Raw genomic sequence first — 18,785 nt, 5'->3', positions numbered from 1 at the left:
CCTTGGCCATGTGTCTGACCGCAGCCATTTTGAGAGGCCCTGGATTTTTTTAAAACACAGTCACACCAGGGTTTCTTTAATAACTCCAATAAATCTTCGGGGGTGGGGACGTGTGAAATTTTGCGAATCCCTTCAACTCACAGCAGGTATTGAGCCTGGCAACTGCCTGGCCTGTGCAGCTCAGTACCCCAGCACACTGCGCATTTGCCTGCTGAGTATATTTGTAATGTGATAGCCCAGAGAGCTTTTGAAGATGGAATTTTCCAACTTGGAGGAAAAGTGTGAATCCTAGAATCATAGAAAGTTACAGCACAGAAGGAGGCCATTTGGTCCATCGTGTCCGTACTGGCCAAAAAAGAGCTATCCTGCATAATCCCACTTCCCAGCACTTGGTCCGTAGCCCTATAGGTTACAGCACTTTAAATGCTCATCCAAGTACTTTTTAAATGAGTTGAGGGTTTCTGCCTCTACCACCCTTTCAGGCAGTGAGTTCCAGACCCCCATCACTCTCTGGGTGAAAACATTTCTCCTCAGCTCCCCTTTAATCCTTTTACCAATCACTTTAAATCTATGCCCCGTGGCTACTGGCCCCTCTGCTAAGGGAAATAGGTCCTCCCTATCCACTCTATCCAGGCCCCTTATAACTTTGTATACCTCAATGAAATCACTCCTCAGCCACCTTTGCTCCAAAGAAAACAACCCCAGCCTATCCAATCTTTTCTCATAGCTAAAATTCTCCAGCCCTGGCAACATCCTCATAAATCTCCTCTGAACCCTCTTTTGTGCAATCACATCTTTCCTGTAATGTGGTGACCAGAACTGTACGCAGTATTCAAGCTGTGGCTTAACCAATGTTTTATACAGTTCTAGCATAACATCCCTGCTTTTATATTCTATGCCTCAGCTAATAAAGGAAAGTGTCCCGTATGCCTTTTTAACCACCTTATATACCTGTCCTGCTGCCTTCATGGATCTGTGGACATGTACTCCAAGTCCCCTTGTTCCCCTACACCTCTTGGTATCCTCCCATTTATCGTGCATTCCATTGCATTGTTTGCCCTCCCCAAATGCATTATCTGTGTGCTCTGTGTCTGGCCACTGAATCTGATAACATGAATCGTACATGTAATGTAATTGGGTGTCGACATTTCAAAGAAGCCTCGTGTATTGGGTAAAATGAAGAAAGGAGGTAGAGGGGCATTATCTGCCTGGAACGTGCAGGTGGCATTGTTCCCTCGGTATTGGGATGGCGCACAAGCAGCATTGCATTGGTTTGTGCCACTGGAAAGAAACGACAGAGCGAGAATGGTGCTGGACAGGAACGACCTGGATTGGTAAGTTAAAATTAAAGCTACCTGATTGTGGCAATGTTTACAGAAGGTGTTTGCTGCAGGGACCAGAATTTGTTTCCTCCCTGATAAGACTTGAACCTCTAACCCCTTGCTTAGAAGGTTAGTGCCTTGATCCATTAGGTCACTGGGGCTGTGCACAAATAGGAGCTTGGTGCTTGCAACTTGTCACTTTGTCTCTATGTCATCACTGTCAGGTTTGATGCCTTTTTTTGGGCTGGCCCTTTCTTTTCATACACAATCACATTGTATCAGTTCCAAAGATCCCAGCAATGACGTGACAGGATCTGACTTGCTTTTGTGCGTCAACAATTGGTACAGTTGAGTGCTGGGCAAAATGTTGACTGTATGTTAAAGTACCACATAATTGACTTGTTTGCAAATTGAAAGCCCATGGGATTAAAGAGACAGTTGCAGCGTGGATACGAAATTAGCTAAGGGACAGAAAGCTGAGAGTAGAGGTGAGCAGTTGTTTTTCAGACTGGAGGGAAGTATACAGTGGTGTTCCCCAGGGTCAGTATTAGGACCACTGCTCTTTTTGAGATATATTAATGACCCTGGACTTGGGTATAGAGGGTATAATTTCAAATTTGCAGATGACACAAAACTCGGAAATGTAGTGAACAATGTGGAGGATAGTAACAGACTTCAGGAGGACTTAGACAGACTGGTGAAATGGGCAGACACAGATGAAATTTAATGCAGAGCAGTTTGAAGTGATTACATTTTGATAGGAAGAATGAGGAGAGGCAATATAAACTAATTGGTACAATTTTAAAGTGAGCGCAGGAACAGAGAGACACGATGTACACAAATCTTTGAAGGTGGCAGCACAAGTTGTGAAGGCTGTTAAAAAAGTAAATGGGATCCTGGGCTTTATTTACAGTTTTGATAGAGTAAATAAGGAAAAACTATTTCCAGTGGCAGAAGGGTCAGTAACCAGAGGACACAGATTTAAAGTGACCGGCAAAGGAGCCAGAGGGGACATGAGGAAACATTTTTTTAAGCAGCGAGTTGTTCTGATCTGGAATGCATTGCCTGAAAGGGTGGTGGAAGCAGATTCAATAGTAACTCATAGAATGGTTACGGGACAGAAGAAGGCCATTTGGCCCATCGCTCCTGCACCGGCTCTCTACAAGAGCAATCCAGCTCGTCCCACTCCCCCGCTCTTTCCCCGTAGCCCTGCAAATTCTTATCCTTCAGGTACCTATCTAATTCCTGTTTGAAAGCCACAATTGACCATGCTTCCACCACCCATTCAGGCAGTGCATTCCAGATCCTAACCACTCACTGCCTAAAAAAGATTTTCCTCATGTCGCCTTTGGTTCTTTTGCCAATCACCTTAAACCTGTGTCCTCTGGTTCACGACCCTTCCACCAGTGGGAACAGGTTTTCTTCATTTACTTTGTCGAGACCCTTCATGATTTTGAACACCTCTATCAAATCTCCTCCCCACCTTCTCTGCTCTAAGGAGAACAATCCCAGCTTTTCCAGTCTATCCACATAACTGAGGTCCCTCATCCCTGGAACCATTCTAGTAAATCTTTTCTCTCAGGCCTTCACATCCTTCCTAAAGTATGGTGCCCAGAATTGGACACAATACTCCAGTTGTGGCCGAACCAGTTTTTTATAAATGTTCAACATAACTTCCTTGCTTTTGAACTCTATGCCTCTATTTATAAAGCCCTGGATCCTGTACGCTTGCAATAGGGAATTGGATAAATACTTGAAAGGAACAAAATTCAGGGCTATGAGGAAAGAGCAGGGGAATGGGACTAGTTGGATAGCTCTACCAAAGAGCCAGCACAGGCATGATGGGCCTAATGGCCCCCTTCTGTGCTGTGTCATTCTATGATTTGTGAAATGCAGATATTTCCTTGCCCTGGCTGTAAGTTTCAGTGATTCAATGAAGCTATTTGACTTTTCTGTATATCAGCCATGAGGATAAATAGTTGGTTTTCACAGAATGAAGAGTATTTGAAACCAAGCTCTCCCCAGCTGGGACACTGAACCCACAATCCCTGGCTCCAGAGGCCAGTGCCTTATCCATTAGGACACTGGGGCCACATGACTGTGTTTGCAGCCTTGATGCACTTGGTCATTGCTCCACAGACTCACTAAATTCTACCTGTCCTTGTGGCCACTCACTTTGTTTTCATCACCATATCTACCAAGACTATTTTTGTAATGTAGTAGCCCAGATAGCATTTAAAGCTCGAATTTTCCAGCTTGGAAGAAGAATATGTCATGTATTTGGCCACTGAGTCTGATAACATGAATCGTACGTGGAATGTAATTGGGTGTCGATGTAGCAACTGTGCTGGGGTGGTGCATAAAATGAAGAAAGGCGGTCGAGGGGCATTATGTGCCTGGAACGTGCAGGTGACATTCTTCCCTGAGTATTGGGATGGTGCACAGCTTGGTAGAAGCATCGCATTGGTTTGTGCCACTGGAAAGCAAGCGACAGGGGAGAGTTACCTGGACACTTTGATCCAGGAGGCAGTCACACCCCTTAGTAATTTAGATTCGTTCAGTGATCAGGGACAAGAGGATGTGACTGCGAGTCAGGCAGGAACGTATACCCAGGGTGTAGTGATGGAGGAGCCTCAGCTTTTGACCTTGTCCAATAGGTATGAGGTACTTGTTACCTGTGTGGATGAGAACAAGGGCTGCAGGGAGGATGGCAAACTGACCATAGCACCATGGTACAGGAGGCCATTCAAGTGGGGGGAGTAAAAAGGAATATAGTAGGGGATAGTATAGTCAGGGGGATAGATACTGTTCTCTGCAGCTGCGACTGAGACCCCCGAAGGCTGGGTTGCCTGCCCGGTGCCAGGGTTAAGGACATCTCCTCACAGCTGGAAAAGAACTTGGAGCATGAGGAGGAGGATCCAATTGTCATGGTCCATGTAGGAACCAACGACATAGGTAGAACTAAGAATGGGGTTCTGCTGATACAGTTTGAGTAGCTCGGGTCTAAATTAATAAGCAGAACCTCAATGGTAATAATCTCTGGATTAGTACCTGAAGCATGTGCAAATTGGCATAGGGACAAACAGATCAGAGAGCTAAATTCGTGGCTCAAAGAATGGTGTGTGAGTTAGGGGTTTCGATTCTTGGGGCACTGGCACCAGTACTGGGGAAAGACGGAGCTGTTCCATTGGGACGGGCTCCACTTAAACCGGGCTGGGACCAGCGTCCTGGCGAATCGAATAACTAGGGCTGTAAATAGGGCTTTAAACCAAAAAGGCGGGGGGGTGGGGAGGAGTCAGTTGAAGGGAAATTTAGAAATCTATTGAGGAAAGTCCAGGCAACAGAGCAGTGCAGTGATTTGGGTAAAGATCAGCAGCATGTGACAGGAGGGACAGAGAGTTTTCCGACAATAATGCATCAGCAAATAATGTCAAAGCAGGAAAAAATGTTAAAAAGTCAAAATTAAAGGCTCTTTATCTGAGTGTATGGAGCATTCGTAACAAGATAGATGAATTAATTGAGATAAGTGGGTTTGACCTAATAGCCATTTTGAGACATGGTTGCAAAATGACCAAGGTTGGGAACTAAATATTCCAGGGTACATGACATTTAGAAAAGACAGACAGAATGGAAAAGGAGGGGGTACAGCCCAAATAAAAAGGATGACATTGGGACAGTGGTGAGAAAGGATCTTGGCTCGGAGGATCAGGAAGTAGAATCAATATGGATAGAAATTAGAAATAACAAGGGGCAGTAAACACTGATGGGAGTAGTTTATAGACCCCCTAATATTAGCAATACCATCGGACAGAGTATTAATCATGAAATATTGGGAGCTTATAACAAAGGAAATGCAGTCATGATAATGGACTTTAATCTGCAAATAGACTGGGCAAATCAAATTGGCAAAGGTAGTTTGGAAGACAAGCTCATGGATTGTATTCGAGACGGTTTCCTAGAGCAATACATCATGGAACCAACCAGGGAACAGGCTATTTTAGATCTTGTATTATGTGATGAGATAGGGTTAATTAGTAATCTTGCAGGAAGAGAACCTCTGAGGAAGAGTGATCATAATATGATTGAATTTCACATTGAGTTTGAAAGTAACGTACTTAAGTCAGAAACTAGAGTCTTAATCTTAAATCAAGCCCATGACATGGGTATGAGGGGTGAGTTGTTAAAGGTAGATTGGGAAATTAAATTAAAGGGTTTGACAGTTGAAAAGCAATGACAAACATTTAAAGGAATATTTCAGTATTCTCAACAAATTTACATTTCATTGAGAAATAAAAATTCCATGGGAAAAGTGATCCACCCGTGGCTAACTAAAGAAGTTAAGGAGCGTATTAGATTGAAAGAAGAGGTCTATAATGTTACCAAAGGGAGTAATAAGCCTGGGGATTGGGAGAGTTTTAGAAACCAACAAAGGATGACCAAAAAGTTGATAAAAAAGGAGAAAATAGAATATGAAAGTAAACTAGCAAGAAATATAAAAATGGATTGTAAGAGTTTCTACAAGTATGTAAAAAGGAAGAGAGTAGCAAAAGTAAACATGGGTCCTTAAAGGCTGAGACAGGAGAAATTATAATGGGGAATCAGGAAATGGCAGATGCATTAAACAAATATTTTGTATCTATCTTCACAGTAGAAGACACAAATAACAGACCAAAAATAGTGGGGAACCCAGGGGTAAATGAGAGTGAGGAACTTAAAACAATGAATATCACTGGAGAAAAAGTACTGGACAAACTAATGGGAGTAAAAGCCGACAAATCCCCTGGACCTAATGGCCTATATCCTAGGGTTCTAAAAGAGGTGGCTGCAGAGATAATGGGTTGCATTGGTTATGATCTTCCAAAATTCTCGAGATTCTGGAATGGTTCCAGTGGACTGGAAGGTAGCAAATGTTACCCCGCTATTCAAGAAGGGAGGGAGAGAGAAAACAGGGAACTACAGGCCAGTTAGCCTGAGATTGATCGTTGGGAAAATGCTGGAATCCATTATTAAGGATGCGGTAAATCATAATATGATTAGGCAGAGTCAACATGGTTCCATGAAAGGGAAATCATGTTTGACAAATTTATTAGAACTTTTTGAGGATGTAACGAGCAGGGTGGATAAAGGGGAACCAGTGGATGCAGTATATTTGGATTTTCAAAAGTCATTTGGTGCCACATAAAAGGTTGTTAAACAAGATAACGGATCATGGGGATGGGGATAATATATTAGCATGAATAGAGGATTGGTTAAAGTGCAGAAAACAGAGAGTAGGGATAAACTGGTCATTCTCAGGTTGGCAGGCTGTAACTAGTGGGTTGTTGCAAGGATCAGTGCTTGGGCCTCAGCTATTTACAATCTATATTAATAACTTAGATGAAGGGACTGAGTGTAATGTATCCAAGTTTACTGATGATTCAAAGCTAGGTGGGAAAGTAAGCTGTGAGGAGGACACAAAGAGTCTGCAAAGGGATATAGACAGAGTAAGTGAGTGGGCAAGAAGGTGGCAGATGGAGTATCATGTGAGGAAATGTGAGGTTATTCACTTTGGTAGGAAGAATAGAAAAACAGAATATTTTTTAAATATTGAGAAACTAGTAAATGTTGGTGTTCAGAGAGATTTGGGTGTCCTCGTATAAAAAACACAAAAAGTTGGTATGCAGGTACAGCAGGCAATTAGGAAAGCAAATGGCATGTTGGCCATTATTGCAAGGGGGTTCGAGTACAAGAGTAAGGAAATCTTACGACAGTTGTGCAGGGCTTTGGTGAGACCTCACCTGGAGTACTGTGTACAGTTTTAGTCTCCTTATCAAAGGAAGGATGCACTTGCCTTGGAGGCGGTACAATGAAGGTTCACTCGATTAATTCCTGGGATGAGAAGGTTGTCCAATGAGGACAGGTTGAGTAGAATGAGCCTATTCTCTCTGGAGTTGAGAAGAATGAGAGGTGATCTCATTGAAACATACAAGATTCTGAGGGGGCTTGACAGGGTAGATACTGAGAGATTGTTTCCCCTGGCTAGAATCGTCCAGAACCAGGGGGTCAATTCACAGGATAAGGGGTTGGCCATTCAAGATTGAGATGAGGAGGAATTTCTTCACGCAGAGGGTTGTGAATGTTTGGAATTCTCAACCCCAGAGGGCTGTGGATGCTGAGTCATTGAATACATTCAAGGCTGAAATGGAGAGATTTTTGGACTCCATGGGAATCAAGAGATATGGGGATCATGTGGGTTAAGGTTGAACTCCATTGATCTGACTGAATGGAGGAGCAGGATTGAGGGGCTGTGTGGCCTACTCCTGCTCCTATTTCTTATATACCTGACTGTCAGAGAAAGTTGCAATGTTTATGGAAGGTGCTTTGGCATTTGTTTCGGGCCAAAACATGCTTCACCCCAGACATGACTTGAACTCACAATCCCTGGCTTAAGGAGACTACTTGCCTGAGCCATTAGGCCACTGGGGCTATATGCCAGTCTACTTTAGTGCTTGTAACCTGTCCCTTTGTCTGTATCTGATCACTGCCAAATTTAATGCCTTTTTATGGGCCATCCCTTTCTTTTCATGCACAATCACATTGTATCAGTTCCAAAGATCCCAGCAATGACGTGACAGGATCTGACTTGCTTTTGTGCGTCAGCAATTGGTACAGTTGAGTGCTTGGCAAAATGTTGACTGTAGGTGAAAAGCAAGTGGCTTTGCAGATGTTTCCTTGCTTGCCCTGGCTGTAAGTTTCACTGATTTGTAAGACTGCTCTCCTGACTCAGCGATTTGAAAGCTGCATATTTCAGCAATGTGGACAAAGAGCTGGTTTTCACAGAATGAAGATGATTTAAAACCAAGCTCACCCCAGATGGGACTGTGAACCTATAAACCCTTCTTTCTGGAATTCATCACTTTTTCCTTTAGGCCACGAAACTTACACGATTGTGTTAACAGCCTTGATGCATTTGGTCAGTGCTCTACATTCTCACTACATTCACCTGTCGTTGTGGCTGCTCACTTTTCTTTCATCAACATATCTACCAATTCCACATGATTTAACAATGATTGGTAGTGAGTGTGAGTGCATTTGATTTCCTGAAGCTCCATGGTGGCGGCGATGCTTTTAGAAACGATAATCTGGGACAAAATGAATAGTCCCTTGGACCAGTGTGGATTAATAAAGGAAAGCCAGCATGGATTTGTTAAAGACAAATCGTGTTTAACGAACTTGAATGATTTTTTTGATGAGGTAACAGAAAGCATTGGTGAGGGCACTGCGGTTGACCTTGTGTATATGGACTTTCAATGGCATTTGATAAAGGCTTGTCAGCAAAATTAAAGCTCATGGAATAAAAGGGGCAGTGGCAGCATTGACACGAAATTGGCTAAGTGACAGAAAACAGAGAGTGTTGGTGAATGTTTGTTTTTCGGACTGAAGGGAAGTATACAGTGGTGTTCCCCAGTAGTCGGGACGAGGACCACTGCTTTTTTTGATATATATTAATGACTTGGACTTGGGTGTATAGGGCACAAATTCAAAATTTGCAGATACCATCAAACTTGGAAGTGTAGTGAACAGTGAGAAGGATATTAATAGACTTCAAGAGGACAATGACAGACTGGTGGAATGGGCGGATACATGGCAGATGAAATTTAACGCAAAGTGATACATTTTGGCAGGAAGAATGAGGAGAGGCAATATAAAGTAAATGGTACAATTCTAAAGGGGGTGCAGGAACAGAGAGAAGTGGAGGTATATGTGCACAAATCTTGAAGGTGTCAGGACAGGTTGAGAATGCGATTAAAAAAGCATCCGGGATCCAGGGCTTCATAAATGGAGGCAAAGAGTACAAAAGCAAGGAAGTTATGTTGAACCTTTATAAAACACTGGTTCGACCACCACTGGAGTATTGTGTCTAATTCTGGCCACCGCACTTTGGGAAGGATGTGAATGTCTTAGAGAGGGTGCAGAAAAGATTTACCAGAATGGTTCCAGGGATGAGGGACTTCAGTTATGTGGATAGACTGGAGAAGCTGGGATTGTTCTCCTTAGAGCAGAGAAAGTTGAGAGGAGATTTGATAGACATGTTCAAAATCATGAAGTGTTTAGATAAAGTAAATAAAGAGAAACTGTTCCCATTGGCGGAAGGGTCAAGAACCAGAGGACACAGATTTAAGGTGATTGGCAAAAGAACCAAAGGTGACATGAGGATAAACGTTTTCACGCAGCGAGTAGTTATGATCTGGAATGCTCTGCCTGAAAGGGTGGTAGAAGCAGATTTAATCATAGCTTTCAAAAAGGAATTGGATAAATACTTGAAGGGAAAAAATTTGCAGGGCTACGTGAAAAAGTGGGGGAATGGGACTCACTGGATTGCTCTCACAAAGACCTGGCATGGGCTCGATGGACCGAATGGCCTCCTTCTGCGCTGTCTCCATTCCATGATTCTATGCTAAATGGTACATTTTACTATCTTGGAAATGTCACTGCCTATCATTGGGGAGGAGGTTTACAAAGCTTTCCTTCAGCTTTGACAAGCACCACTACGTTGATGAAGCTTCTATTCCTGGATATATACTTTGACTTATAATGGACCTTGATATTTGGTAACAATTGTTAGCGGGCTGGGGAATCCATCAGAGACTCGCGAGGGTTCGTATGGGTTCAAAAACACAAGGCAATGATGTTGTAGGGTATGTCTTATTTCCTATGATTCTTGGAACTGGACGAATCGTCAAGCAAAGAAAGTCACCCTCATTCATGGTAGTTTCGTTAATCAAAAATAATTATTTCATGATGTTATAATTCCTACGAGCATTCATGAAGCAAAATCAAACTATACATGTGACTTTCCTCCATAAAATCCCATTGTACTTAATAATTTGCAATGTTATTATGTAATGTTTAAACAATTGATACACAGATTAGGCAAGTCATTAATATATTTGCAACCTTTAAACCAGCGAGTTTGCTTAATGCGGCCTGAGATTATTTCAGCTCTTCAGTCCACAAGGTCCTGTTCTTCCTCCATGATGTTCGACTGCAGATTTCTTAAGACCCACCTGTGCAGTGCGGCATCGAATGCCTTCACCTTCATGATATGGAAGTAACATAATGATGTTTTTGACGATGACGGACATTGTGGTGTTCATACCCCCTTTTAAACAAAGACATTTGAAAACCTGCAAACACAGTAATGTGGTAAACTGTGTTTTCGCAAATCCTGCTTTTCCCTCAGTGACGCTGACGGTATTGGAGAAGTATGAGTTTCGGGATCAAAGAATAGATATCTAGATTATTAAATTCATAATCTCGATAATAATATTAAGCTTAAAGTGTTGCATTGGTTTGTGCCACTGGCAAGAAGCAAAAGAGTGAGAAGGGTGCTGGACAGGAATGACCTGGATTGGTAAGTTGAAATTGAAACTACCTGACTGTCATACAATAGTTGACTGTAAGTGTCTTAGCATTTGTTGCACAGCTAGAGTTTGTTGCACCCCAGATGGGACTTGAACCCATAATCCCTGGCTTAGGAGGCCAGTGCCTTATCCATTAGGCCACTGGGGCTGTATGAATTTCCATCTTGGTGCTTGTAACCTGTCCCTTTGTCTGTATCTGATCACTGCCAAGTTTGATGCCGTTTTATGGGCCATCCATTTCTTTTCATGCATAATCACATTGTATCAGTTCCAAAGATCCCAGCAATGACGTGACAGGATCTGACTTGCTTTTGTGCGTCAGCAATTGGTACAGTTGAGTGCTGGGCAAAATGTTGACTGTAGGTGAAAAGCAAGTGGCTTTGCAGATGTTTCCTTGCTTGCCCTGGCTGTAAGTTTCAATGATTTGCAAGACTGCTCTCCTGACTCAGCGATTTGAAAGCTGCATATTTCAGCAATGTGGACAAAGAGCTGGTTTTCACAGAATGAAGATGATTTAAAACCAAGCGCACCCCAGATGGGACTGTGAACCTATAAACCCTTCTTTCTGGAATTCATCACTTTTTCCTTTAGGCCACGAAACTTACACGATTGTGTTAACAGCCTTGATGCACTTGGTCAGTGCTCTACATTCTCACTACATTCACCTGTCGTTGTGGCTGCTCACTTTTCTTTCATCAACATATCTACCAATTCCACATGATTTAACAATGATTGGTAGTGAGTGTGAGTGCATTTGATTTCCTGAAGCTCCATGGTGGCGGCGATGCTTTTAGAAACGATAATCTGGGACAAAATGAATAGTCCCTTGGACCAGTGTGGATTAATAAAGGAAAGCCAGCATGGATTTGTTAAAGACAAATCGTGTTTAACGAACTTGAATGATTTTTTTGATGAGGTAACAGAAAGCATTGGTGAGGGCAATGCGGTTGACCTTGTGTATATGGACTTTCAATGGCATTTGATAAAGGCTTGTCAGCAAAATTAAAGCTCATGGAATAAAAGGGGCAGTGGCAGCATTGACACAAAATTGGCTAAGTGACAGAAAACAGAGAGTGTTGGTGAATGTTTGTTTTTCGGACTGAAGGGAAGTATACAGTGGTGTTCCCCAGTAGTCGGGACGAGGACCACTGCTTTTTTTGATATATATTAATGACTTGGACTTGGGTGTACAGGGCACAAATTCAAAATTTGCAGATACCATCAAACTTGGAAGTGTAGTGAACAGTGAGGAGGATATTAATAGACTTCAAGAGGACAATGACAGACTGGTGGAATGGGCGGATACATGGCAGATGAAATTTAACGCAAAGTGATACATTTTGGCAGGAAGAATGAGGAGAGGCAATATAAAGTAAATGGTACAATTCTAAAGGGGGTGCAGGAACAGAGAGAAGTGGAGGTATATGTGCACAAATCTTGAAGGTGTCAGGACAGGTTGAGAATGCGATTAAAAAAGCATCCGGGATCCAGGGCTTCATAAATAGAGGCAAAGAGTACAAAAGCAAGGAAGTTATGTTGAACCTTTATAAAACACTGGTTCGACCACCACTGGAGTATTGTGTCTAATTCTGGCCACCGCACTTTGGGAAGGATGTGAAGGTCTTAGAGAGGGTGCAGAAAAGATTTACCAGAATGGTTCCAGGGATGAGGGACTTCAGTTATGTGGATAGACTGGAGAAGCTGGGATTGTTCTCCTCAGAGCAGAGAAAGTTGAGAGGAGATTTGATAGACATGTTCAAAATCATGAAGTGTTTAGATAAAGTAAATAAAGAGAAATTGTTCCCATTGGCGGAAGGGTCAAGAACCAGAGGACACAGATTTAAGGTGATTGGCAAAAGAACCAAAGGTGACATGAGGATAAACGTTTTCACGCAGCGAGTAGTTATGATCTGGAATGCTCTGCCTGAAAGGGTGGTAGAAGCAGATTTAATCATAGCTTTCAAAAAGGAATTGGATAAATACTTGAAGGGAAAAAATTTGCAGGGCTACGTGAAAAAGTGGGGGAATGGGACTCACTGGATTGCTCTCACAAAGACCTGGCATGGGCTCGATGGACCGAATGGCCTCCTTCTGCGCTGTCTCCATTCCATGATTCTATGCTAAATGGTACATTTTACTATCTTGGAAATGTCACTGCCTATCATTGGGGAGGAGGTTTACAAAGCTTTCCTTCAGCTTTGACAAGCACCACTACGTTGATGAGGCTTCTATTCCTGGATATATACTTTGACTTATAATGGACCTTGATATTTGGTAACAATTGTTAGCGGGCTGGGGAATCCATCAGAGACTCGCGAGGGTTCGTATGGGTTCAAAAACACAAGGCAATGATGTTGTAGGGTATGTCTTATTTCCTATGATTCTTGGAACTGGACGAATCGTCAAGCAAAGAAAGTCACCCTCATTCATGGTAGTTTCGTTAATCAAAAATAATTATTTCATGATGTTATAATTCCTACGAGCATTCATGAAGCAAAATCAAACTATACATGTGACTTTCCTCCATAAAATCCCATTGTACTTAATAATTTGCAATGTTATTATGTAATGTTTAAACAATTGATACACAGATTAGGCAAATCATTAATATATTTGCAACCTTTAAACCAGCGCGTTTGCTTAATGCGACCTGAGATTATTTCAGCTCTTCAGTCCACAAGGTCCTGTTCTTCCTCCATGATGTTCGACTGTATATTTCTTAAGACCCACCTGTGCAGTGCGGCATCGAATGCCTTCACCTTCATGATATGGAAGTAACATAATGATGTTTTTGACGATGACGGACATTGTGGTGTTCATACCCCCTTTTAAACAAAGACATTTGAAAACCTGCAAACACAGTAATGTGGTAAACTGTGTTTTCGCAAATCCTGCTTTTCCCTCAGTGACGCTGACGGTATTGGAGAAGTATGAGTTTCGGGATCAAAGAATAGATATCGAGATTATTAAATACATAATCTAGATAATAATATTAAGCATAAAGTGTTGCATTGGTTTGTGCCACTGGCAAGAAGCAAAAGAGTGGGAAGGGTGCTGGACAGGAATGACCTGGATTGGTAAGTTGAAATTGAAACTACCTGACTGTCATACAATAGTTGACTGTAAGTGTCTCAGCATTTGTTGCACAGCAAGAGCTTGTTGCACCCCAGATGGGACTTGAACCCATAATCCCTGGCTTAGGAGGCCAGTGCCTTATCCATTAGGCCACTGGGGCTGTATGAATTTCCATCTTGGTGCTTGTAACCTGTCCCTTTGTCTGTAACTAATCACTGCCAAATTTGATGCCTTCTCATGGGCCATCCCTTTCTTTTCATGCAGAATCACATTGTATCAGTTCCAAAGATCCCAGCAATGACGTGACAGGATCTGACTTGCTTTTGTGCGTCAGCAATTGGTACAGTTGAGTGCTGGGCAAAATGTTGACTGTCGGTGAAAAGCAAGTGGCTTTGCAGATGTTTCCTTGCTTGCCCTGGCTGTAAGTTTCAATGATTTGCAAGACTGCTCTCCTGACTCAGCGATTTGAAAGCTGCACATTTCAGCAATGTGGACAAAGAGCTGGTTTTCACAGAATGAAGATGGTTTAAAACCAAGCGCACCCCAGATGGGACTGTGAACCTATAAACCCTTCTTTCTGGAATTCATCACCTTTTCCTTTAGGCCACGAAACTTACACGATTGTGTTAACAGCCTTGATGCACTTGGTCAGTGCTCTACATTCTCACTACATTCACCTGTCGTTGTGGCTGCTCACTTTTCTTTCATCAACATATCTACCAATTCCACATGATTTAACAATGATTGGTAGTGGGTGTGAGTGCATTTGATTTCCTGAAGCTCCATGGTGGCGGCGATGCTTTTAGAAACGATAATCTGGGACAAAATGAATAGTCCCTTGGACCAGTGTGGATTAATAAAGGAAAGCCAGCATGGATTTGTTAAAGACAAATCGTGTTTAACGAACTTGAATGATTTTTTTGATGAGGTAACAGAAAGCATTGGTGAGGGCACTGCGGTTGACCTTGTGTATATGGACTTTCAATGGCATTTGATAAAGGCTTGTCAGCAAAATTAAAGCTCATGGAATTAAAGGGGCAGTGGCAGCATTGACACGAAATTGGCTAAGTGACAGAAAACAGAGAGTGTTGGTGAATGTTTGTTTTTCGGACTGAAGGGAAGTATACAGTGGTGTTCCCCAGTAGTCGGGACGAGGACCACTGCTTTTTTTGATATATATTAATGACTTGGACTTGGGTGTATAGGGCACAAATTCAAAATTTGCAGATACCATCAAACTTGGAAGTGTAGTGAACAGTGAGGAGGATATTAATAGACTTCAAGAGGACAATGACAGACTGGTGGAATGGGCGGATACATGGCAGATGAAATTTAACGCAAAGTGATACATTTTGGCAGGAAGAATGAGGAGAGGCAATATAAAGTAAATGGTACAATTCTAAAGGGGGTGCAGGAACAGAGAGAAGTGGAGGTATATGTGCACAAATCTTGAAGGTGTCAGGACAGGTTGAGAATGCGATTAAAAAAGCATCCGGGATCCAGGGCTTCATAAATAGAGGCAAAGAGTACAAAAGCAAGGAAGTTATGTTGAACCTTTATAAAACACTGGTTCGACCACCACTGGAGTATTGTGTCTAATTCTGGCCACCGCACTTTGGGAAGGATGTGAAGGTCTTAGAGAGGGTGCAGAAAAGATTTCCCAGAATGGTTCCAGGGATGAGGGACTTCAGTTATGTGGATAGACTGGAGAAGCTGGGATTGTTCTCCTCAGAGCAGAGAAAGTTGAGAGGAGATTTGATAGACATGTTCAAAATCATGAAGTGTTTAGATAAAGTAAATAAAGAGAAACTGTTCCCATTGGCGGAAGGGTCAAGAACCAGAGGACACAGATTTAAGGTGATTGGCAAAAGAACCAAAGGTGACATGAGGATAAACGTTTTCACGCAGCGAGTAGTTATGATCTGGAATGCTCTGCCTGAAAGGGTGGTAGAAGCAGATTTAATCATAGCTTTCAAAAAGGAATTGGATAAATACTTGAAGGGAAAAAATTTGCAGGGCTACGTGAAAAAGTGGGGGAATGGGACTCACTGGATTGCTCTCACAAAGACCTGGCATGGGCTCGATGGACCGAATGGCCTCCTTCTGCGCTGTCTCCATTCCATGATTCTATGCTAAATGGTACATTTTACTATCTTGGAAATGTCACTGCCTATCATTGGGGAGGAGGTTTACAAAGCTTTCCTTCAGCTTTGACAAGCACCACTACGTTGATGAGGCTTCTATTCCTGGATATATGCTTTGACTTATAATGGACCTTGATATTTGGTAACAATTGTTAGCGGGCTGGGGAATCCATCAGAGACTCGCGAGGGTTCGTATGGGTTCAAAAACACAAGGCAATGATGTTGTAGGGTATGTCTTATTTCCTATGATTCTTGGAACTGGACGAATCGTCAAGCAAAGAAAGTCACCCTCATTCATGGTAGTTTCGTTAATCAAAAATAATTATTTCATGATGTTATAATTCCTACGAGCATTCATGAAGCAAAATCAAACTATACATGTGACTTTCCTCCATAAAATCCCATTGTACTTAATAATTTGCAATGTTATTATGTAATGTTTAAACAATTGATACACAGATTAGGCAAATCATTAATATATTTGCAACCTTTAAACCAGCGAGTTTGCTTAATGCGACCTGAGATTATTTCAGCTCTTCAGTCCACAAGGTCCTGTTCTTCCTCCATGATGTTCGACTGTATATTTCTTAAGACCCACCTGTGCAGTGCGACATCGAATGCCTTCACCTTCATGATATGGAAATAACATAATGATGTTTTTGACGATGACGGACATTGTGGTGTTCATACCCCCTTTTAAACAAAGACATTTGAAAACCTGCAAACACAGTAATGTGGTAAACTGTGTTTTCGCAAATCCTGCTTTTCCCTCAGTGACGCTGACGGTATTGGAGAAGTATGAGTTTCGGGATCAAAGAATAGATATCGAGATTATTAAATACATAATCTAGATAATAATATTCAGCATAAAGTGTTGCATTGGTTTGTGCCACTGGCAAGAAGCAAAAGAGTGAGAAGGGTGCTGGACAGGAATGACCTGGATTGGTAAGTTGAAATTGAAACTACCTGACTGTCATACAATAGTTGACTATAAGTGTCTTAGCATTTGTTGCACAGCTCGAGTTTGTTGCACCCCAGATGGGACTTGAACCCATAATCCCTGGCTTAGGAGGCCAGTGCCTTATCCATTAGGCCACTGGGGTTGTATGAATTTCCAACTTGGTGCTTGTAACCTGTCCCTTTGTCTGTATCTATTCACTGCCAAATTTGATGCCTTTTTATGGGCCATCCCTTTCTTTTCAAACACACTCACATTGTATCAGTTCCAAAGATCCCAGCAACGATGTTGCAGGATCTGACTTGATTTTGTGCATTGGCAATTGGTACAGTTGGGTGGTGGGCAAAGTGTTGACTGTTGGTGAAAAGCAAGTGGTTTTGCAGATATTAGATATTTCCTTGCTTGCCTTGGCTGCCATTTTCATTGATTTGCAAGACTGCTCTCCTGACTGAGCTGTTTGATTGCGACATATTTCAGCAATGTGGACAAAGAGCTTGTTTTCACAGATTTAAAACCAATCTCACCAAGATGGAACGCGAACCCACAATCTTTAACTCCGGAAGCCAGTGCCTTATCCTTCACCATAGCCAAGTTCCGCACCCATGAGGACGGCCTCAACCAGGACCTTGGGTTCATGTCACGCTACACGTCACCCCACCAGCAAAAAGAGGAAAAAAAAGTTATGTTTTTAATATTCTCTCTCTCTCTCTCTCTCTGCCATTTGGGTTTCTTTCTGTCTGTCTGTGTAATTGACACAATGTATATCCAGTGTACTGGGACGTGCTGTTCTCCGTGACTGGCCTGTTTGAACAACAACGACACCTTTTGATTGGTGTGATGCTGTCCCAGCCTCGTATAAGATATGCGATTTGAGAACCTTTTCACTCATTCACCTGACGAAGGGGATAATCTCCGAAAGCTTGTGATTTTAAAATAAATTTGTTGGACTATTACCTGGTGTTGTAAGATTCCTTACATTTGTCCACCCCAGTCCATCACCGGCATCTCCACATCTTATCCATTAGGCCACTAGGCCCAGATGAGTACATAAGCAGCCTAAGGAACTTAGGAACATAGGAACAGAAGTAGGCCATTCACCCCCTCGTGCCTGCTCCGCCATTTGATAAGATCATGGCTGATCTGTGATCTAACTCCATATACCTGCCTTAGGCCCATATCCCTTAATACCTTTGGTTGCCAAAAAGCTATCTATCTCAGATTTAAATTTAGCAATTGAGCTCGTATCAATTGCCATTTGCGGACGAGAGTTCCAAACTTCTACCACCCTTTGTGTGTAGAAATATTTTCTAATCTCACTCCTGAAAGGTCTGGCTCTAATTTTTAGACTGTGCCCCCTACTCCTTGATTCCCCAACCAGCGTAAATAGTTTCTCTCTATCCACCCTATCTGTTCCCCTTAATATCTTATAAACTTCGATCAGATCACCCCTTAACCTTCGAAACTCTGGAGAATACGACCCCAATTTGTGTAATCTCTCCTCGTAACTTAACCCTTGAGTAAACCTACGCTGCACTCCCTCCAAGGCCAATATGTCCTTCCGAAGGTGCCGTGCCCAGAACTGCTCACAGTACTCCAGGTGCGGTCTAACCAGGGTTTTGTATAGCTGCAGCATAACTTCTGCCCCCTTGTACTCCAGTCCTCTCGATATAAATGCCAGCATTCCATTAGCCCGATTGATTATTTTCTGCACCTGTTCATGACACTTCAATGATCTATGTACCTGAACCCCGAGGTCCCTTTGGACATCCACTGTTTTTAACTTTTTACCATTTAGAAAGTACTCTGTTCTATCCATTCTTGATCCAAAGTGGATGACCTCGCATTTGTCTACATTGAATTCCATTTGCCACAGTTTTGCCCA

The 18,785-nt window shown here is 42.4% G+C and overlaps 3 non-coding genes across 3 annotated transcripts; all 3 read right to left on the bottom strand.

The window, feature by feature from the left end:
- Window positions 1-10,801: 10,801 nt before the first annotated feature.
- On the bottom strand, window positions 10,802-10,874 carry trnar-ccu (transfer RNA arginine (anticodon CCU)). The gene has a single exon. It is a non-coding gene; the product is annotated as a tRNA-Arg (tRNA).
- A 3,014-nt stretch (window positions 10,875-13,888) lies between these two features.
- Window positions 13,889-13,961, bottom strand: trnar-ccu (transfer RNA arginine (anticodon CCU)). The gene has a single exon. It is a non-coding gene; the product is annotated as a tRNA-Arg (tRNA).
- A 3,014-nt stretch (window positions 13,962-16,975) lies between these two features.
- On the bottom strand, window positions 16,976-17,048 carry trnar-ccu (transfer RNA arginine (anticodon CCU)). The gene has a single exon. It is a non-coding gene; the product is annotated as a tRNA-Arg (tRNA).
- Between the last annotated feature and the right edge of the window lie 1,737 nt (window positions 17,049-18,785).

The sequence above is a fragment of the Heptranchias perlo genome, chromosome 11 (assembly GCF_035084215.1).
Source record: "Heptranchias perlo isolate sHepPer1 chromosome 11, sHepPer1.hap1, whole genome shotgun sequence".
NCBI classification, from domain to species: domain Eukaryota; kingdom Metazoa; phylum Chordata; class Chondrichthyes; order Hexanchiformes; family Hexanchidae; genus Heptranchias; species Heptranchias perlo.
This window is presented reverse-complemented; position numbering and strand designations above follow the sequence as displayed.